This window comes from Dromaius novaehollandiae, chromosome W, assembly GCF_036370855.1.
Source record: "Dromaius novaehollandiae isolate bDroNov1 chromosome W, bDroNov1.hap1, whole genome shotgun sequence".
Classification (NCBI taxonomy): domain Eukaryota; kingdom Metazoa; phylum Chordata; class Aves; order Casuariiformes; family Dromaiidae; genus Dromaius; species Dromaius novaehollandiae.
The window spans coordinates 58,224,210-58,230,443 of NC_088130.1; positions in this window are offsets into that span (position 1 = coordinate 58,224,210).

Sequence of the window (6,234 nt, forward strand, 5' to 3'; positions counted from 1 at the left end):
ATGGGCTCCCCGAGGGAAGGCTGTTGCAAGGCTTTAGGTGTGCTCGGTAACCTCATTCAGTAGCCAAGTGGCCTAGCTTAAGAAAGGTGTTTATTACAAAATTTCACATTTGAAAGAAATAGAGGCATAAAGTCCTGGCTTGGAAGGGGCCTTTGAGGAGTCTAAATCAGAGGTCAGGAGCGCAGCTTGGTTTGGACCTCTGCCATTTGCAGAGTGCGTGACATCACTCGTGCCTTGCATGCAAAGTCTCCTTTAATAGCTGCTTTCTGTTCATCTGCAACAAAAATGTACGATTTTGCAGTGTTTCATTCAGTCAAAATAATTCTTAGATGAACATCAGAGCACCTCAGACTCTACAGACTTAAATGCTGCAAGACAAAATTTAGGAAAGATACACAATGTAATACAGCTTTCTAATATTGGTTACGTAGAGGTGAAAGGTAGTTAAGAGAACATTACCACCTCATTTGGCCACAAAAACTGGAAGATTAAAAATTAATGCAAATATTTCTATATTTTGAAAATACTAAAATGGGAAGGTGTAGTAAATATGGATTTAAATACTTTTATACAGAATAGACTTGAAGAATTTATTTGTTGTCTAAAAACAAAATATAAGTAGCATAAAGATTGAAAAATACCCTTCTTAAGCAGCTACATTTAATAGTGTACGATGTTGTTTAGTAGCACAGTGTTTAGTAATACAAAGGATATTTGCTTTTAAATACGATTTGATAGATTAGCAATATCAGAGTATCTTTTCAGTGTGAAGGAATTACAACTGGCTAAGAGACAGCACACTGCAAAACTTACAGATAAATTGTCTTGCCCAAAAATGAACAAAAAACTTTACTAATACTGTTAAAGAGAAGACAAAAGATGATTCAATATTTCAAAAGCAATTAGAAGTGTAGCAAAACTGTCTGTTTTGCCGGAAGATGGCAGCAACGATACATACTGTGTTGGTGAAAAAATAATTCCACGGGATGTCCTGTTCACAACTCTCCGATTCAGACTATGGGATTTATGGCATCATCTTGTGTCTGGGCTGTGAGTTGGAGATTCAGATCTCCTGGATTCCGTTTACTGTTCTTTGGTTAAGATAAAACAGATATTATTCTCACATTTAACTGATAATATGTCTCTCCTTCAATCTGTATTAAAGCATTTCCATTCTGACTCCTTTGTTTCATATGTGCCAATTTGCTATGGCAGTGGATTTTGTTACCCAACAGTAGAATGATAAATAATTTGAATAGCACCATATAGAACATACATAAGATGTTAAAGAGGAATCATGCTCATGCACTGATAGATAAGGAGAAATTCTCCAATGTAAGGAGCTTCTAAACTTCACAGTTGTAAGGACAACTCTACGCTCCTGTTATTCAACTATAGCAGACTGATTTCTAATCCAGGAAATAGCATGTTACTTTGGACATCAGAAGAAGATTTATCTTCTTCAGACACGTTTCTGTTTGTTATAAGTACCCTACTGTGTATGTGTGGCCTGTATATGTGTTGTATAGTTTATGTCTGCCATAAAGTAATAACAACAACAAGACATCCTTCCTGATACTGTTACCAGAAAAAGTAGTGATTCACGTGTTATGGACACCAGAGTGCTCCTTATCTTCCTCCTGAGCAAGGCCCTCCACATCATGGCTGAGGTCTGATGATACGGCACATGGAGGAATTGCCTACATAATGCAACAAGAAGAAGAAATGCCTTTCCAGAGCCATTCATTTGGTACATTCCATGACCAGCAATTTTCCAAGTTCAATTTCCTTATCATGCTCCCTAGTACTGGAAATGATCTCCAAGTACCAAAGAATTCTTGCTTTAGCTTTTCATGCACATGCTCTGTCAGAGGATTTTCAGGGAAAATGGTAGACAATGGCTTTTCCCGATAGCAGGGAAAGCAGAAGTTGCAGTCTAGGTTTTTGTTTCCTTTGACCGTGTTTTTTATTGCAATTAGACCTTGATTTCATACATTTCCAGTGAAATTTATTTTATTTTATTTGAAAAGTGTGTTCTTGGGTTCTCTTTTTAGCCGTGACTCAAATGTTCTGGTGATCTTCTTCTGAAAATCCCTTTTTAATGATGTTTCATGGACACAATCCAAGGACATTGCTTCAAATAAAGAAAGATAGGAAAGCCAAAGCAACACTTCTGTTAATGTAACAGCATCATATTGTTCATTGTTCCTCAGTTTTGTGGCTCTTTAGGCTAGCCAGATTCTTTTCTACAGTGCTATTGCTTTTGTATGTATGCTTTCCTGAAGGGCAAAGCTCTGCGTGTTATTAAATTGATTGTCTGATTTTAAACTACCTCTCCAATTTGTTAAGATCATTTGCAATTTTTCAAAAGTCCTTGCCAGCCTTCTTTCATCTTGACAAGTTCACAGATTTTAAACATGTATCCTTTCCTCCCTCACACAAGCTAATGAATTTTTGGACTAGAACCAGACAGAGGAGAGAACCTACTTAAAATATCCTTCTAATTTAATTGGGGCTGACTGATAGGCTGTTCTCTAAGTATATTTTTTTCAAACACGTATGCCAGTTTCAGCTAACCGTGAAAGGGTTCAGTAAGATAATGCAGACTATACTGCAGACCTCTTTTAGTTTCAATAAGGTGATCATTGTCAGGGCTAGCTACACTTCTGATAGCTCTCAGGTCTTGCTGTCGTCTCCCTGATTCTCTGGATGCTGGGTCTCTCCTCCCATGACTCTCCCATACCCAAAGCTGTGCCTGGCAAGCAGTACATTGTTCATCATACCTAGCACATAACAACCCAGCCCATGCTGCTAGGATCTGTACTTCAAGCTTTCCTTTTGCAAACATTATATCCGTATAGGGCCAATCACCCCTTTTACACAATGGCACAGTTTAATGTTGGCCCCAGGGGTGAACCACAATAGAATGAAAGATTTTTTTTAAAAGATAGTGTCTGCATACATGCTTATTTTATCTTCCAGATCACCTGAGCCAAAATATGCCATCTTGGGTGCAGCTGCTTCGGGATAAGAAATTTGTTACTGCAGCTCACCTACAGCTGCATTCTTCACTATACCAGAAATTATCATCCCCTCCAGTCTCTTGGCATTTCTTTATACGGAGACACTCCCTAGTCTACTCCTGTCAAATGACCTAGTTTAGCAGAAACACCTTTTTAACTCAAATCATATTGACAGAATGAGGGTAAGTAGCAATTACACATGCAGTTGCCCTGGCAGATCTGGTAGAGCAACAAACTGAGGCATTAGGAGCAGCCAGCCAGGTAGATGCTGGAGACAAGTCTCCAAAGCCCCTTATTTTGGATCAGCTGCTGCCAGAATGGGTGCAACTTTGAGTCACTGTTTGTCCTTTTTTTTTTTTTTTTTTTTTTTTGGATTCATAGCAGTCCAATTGATTTAAGCACAGTCATACACAAAACACCTCAATGATCAAGTCTACCTACTTACTATTTGCACAAATTAACCCAGAACAGTTCCACTTCAGCTACAAATTACATTATGTTCGTTCTGCATTGTTTTCAGATACTACCTGCAATATGGTCAAAAAAGTTTGAAACTTGCCTTCTTAGAGAGTTGGCCTATCCGTAAATTGCATCTTCTTTGTCATCCACTTGAACTCTTCTAGTGCCTGCCTGATGCTATCATGTTCCTGGTAGATTTCAGTGTTTTACAGCACTCCTTGCAGTGAAGAAAGTCCAGTACAGGCTTCTGATCATTTTTTGAGGATCAACAACAAATAGACTCCATGTTCAGTTTTGATTCTACGTATACGATCTAATCTTGATGCTTCAGATTTGATGCCTAATAAAGATAACAATTCCTCCTATTTTACTTTCCTCATTCAGCTTCTGTAGCTCATCATCACTGGCCTGTATTGAGAGGATGCAATCTAACTTAAAAAAATATATAGAAATTATTTGGGTTTCTGACTGTGTTTATTCTTTCCTTAGACACCTCTTTCTCCTGTTGTGAAAGCTGTCCTGTTTTAGATGGATACCAAGGACTGAAATCTTTGTTCTCCATCTTCAGTCATGTGCCAAGGATTCTGGACTATAAGATATTTTTCAGAACTTTCCTACTTGTTTTTATCTGCACTGCCTGATGTGGTCCTAGTGTGACTGTGTCTTTGGAAAAAGAATGAACAACCTCATGGCAGAATCGTGTCTGTACCTTGGGTTTTGCTCTGCTCTGTCCTACACTGGGCTCCTGACTGCCTTTGAGAGAACAAAGCTGGCCGAACTCTTGTTCTTCTTAAACAGGTCTGTTTGGTATTAAAAAAGAACAGTGTAACTGTTAAAGTTGAAAGAAAGAATTAAAAAGCTCGTATTTTCTTTCCATGCTTTCCTATCTGAAAAATGCTGGGAAAATTTAAGGGGAGAAAAGAAGTATAAAACCCCTTTCTTCTTCAGAAAGAGGTCTGACTCCTTCTAACCTTTCCATAATTGCATGTGTTTGCTCTTTCTGTCTGCTTTGAGAGCAAAAGACATGAAAGAGGTATTTTTTTTTTTTACAAACATAAGGAATGTTTCTGTCCTTTTGACCTTAGTCTGCAAGCGTACAGGAGTTAAACTTTTTCAAGCAGTAAATTTTATTTGTCAAAAAAGCACTTATGCTGTCAGCAAAAGCAAAATACATAACTAAAGAAAAGAGCAAGCAGGCTCTTAGGGAATACATGGTAAGCTGCATATAAACAAAACGTCACTTTCTAAAGATGTCTGTATTGTCAGTACACAGATGAAGTCACACTTCCAGAAGGCCTCTCTGTCTTTGCAGGGTGGAGGAGGACACCTCAGTTTCCTCTTCCTCTGCTCCTAGCAGCTTGAACAAGTGATCCGTTCTGCACTTCCAAGTTCCTGCCTCCCAGACTTTTCTGTGGACCTCTGTCTACTTTGGTTATCGACCTCTTGGTCATCTCAGTCCAATTAAATGACATAAACTGAAATGGGCAGCTCCCAATAAGTATAAGATGTTCTCTTGATTTTGCTTTGGTGCATCATGATTTATTGATCACTCTGCTCTGAGCTGTTTCCATTATTCTCCCATGTCTTTCTCTATCCCCCCATCTATTCCTGGAGCCTTTGTTCTTCTCTTCTACTCTCTTGGTAATCTCATTTGTTCCCATTTCAGTGATATGATGATAAATGACAAATGTGTCATTCCACCAAGTCCATACTTTCACCTCCACTCATTCCAATGTTATTTATCAATATTTCCAGCAGTTTTCATTTTGCCTCTCAGCTATTACACCTGCATATTCTTTGCAGACCATCCTTTTATTCCTGGACCATCCAGAATGACACTGAGATCACCTCATTCTTCCACTGCTGTGCTCCTCAAGCTGCCATGTTGTTTTTCTTTTTTTTCCTGCATTAGCTGGTGACTTACTGACTTCGTGCTTTTCTACACAACACATGGTATTTACTCCTATATCCTTTACTAGCTAGAGCAGCGGACAACTGTGACTGCCTGCAATGTGGACTCCCTCTAGCCTCAGCAAGATATCTGTGACCTCTCCCTCATTTTTTTCAAGCATAAGACTGTAATACTTACCTTAATAGTAGAGTCCTTAGAGAGGTATCAATGACAAGTACTATCAACAATGTAGATTTTATGAATTCCTTGCTCACCTATTTACCCAAGCTTCTTGACTGAAAACAGTCTGTTTTGTCACCTGTTGTACCTTTGTTACCTATTGAATTGTCATCATGAATTGCCATCTCATGAAGCAGACTGAATGTGACAAGCTTCCATTCTACAAAAGTTCCTGAAGACGTTATCATTTTCAGGAAGCCTCTGTATTACACTGACCACACCATTTCTGTGATAAGTAAGAATGATAATGCTGCATGCCCATATATTCACATTTCCCTGCGCCTTTGCATGAATGTGGCTTTGCATGATCAGCCAATATGGGTTTTTTTCCTGGAAGTTGCTGCTTAGTTTCTGAGTGACCGAGTCTTAAACAATAGGATCACAACTAAAATCTTTCTCCTGTGTTCATGTATGAAATCATATATCAGACTACTATAGCCCGATCCTAATAGCATTTATGGTATATTAATAGTGTTGGAACAGAAGCTGACATTTTTCTACATTCATATAGCAAAATCCTATGGATTTACCTTTTTCTAAAATGGGACCAAAGAACAAAGAAACCTTTGATTTAGGTTCCTCAGTGTGTATCTTGCTGATGCAACCCTCTTTGCTGCCCAG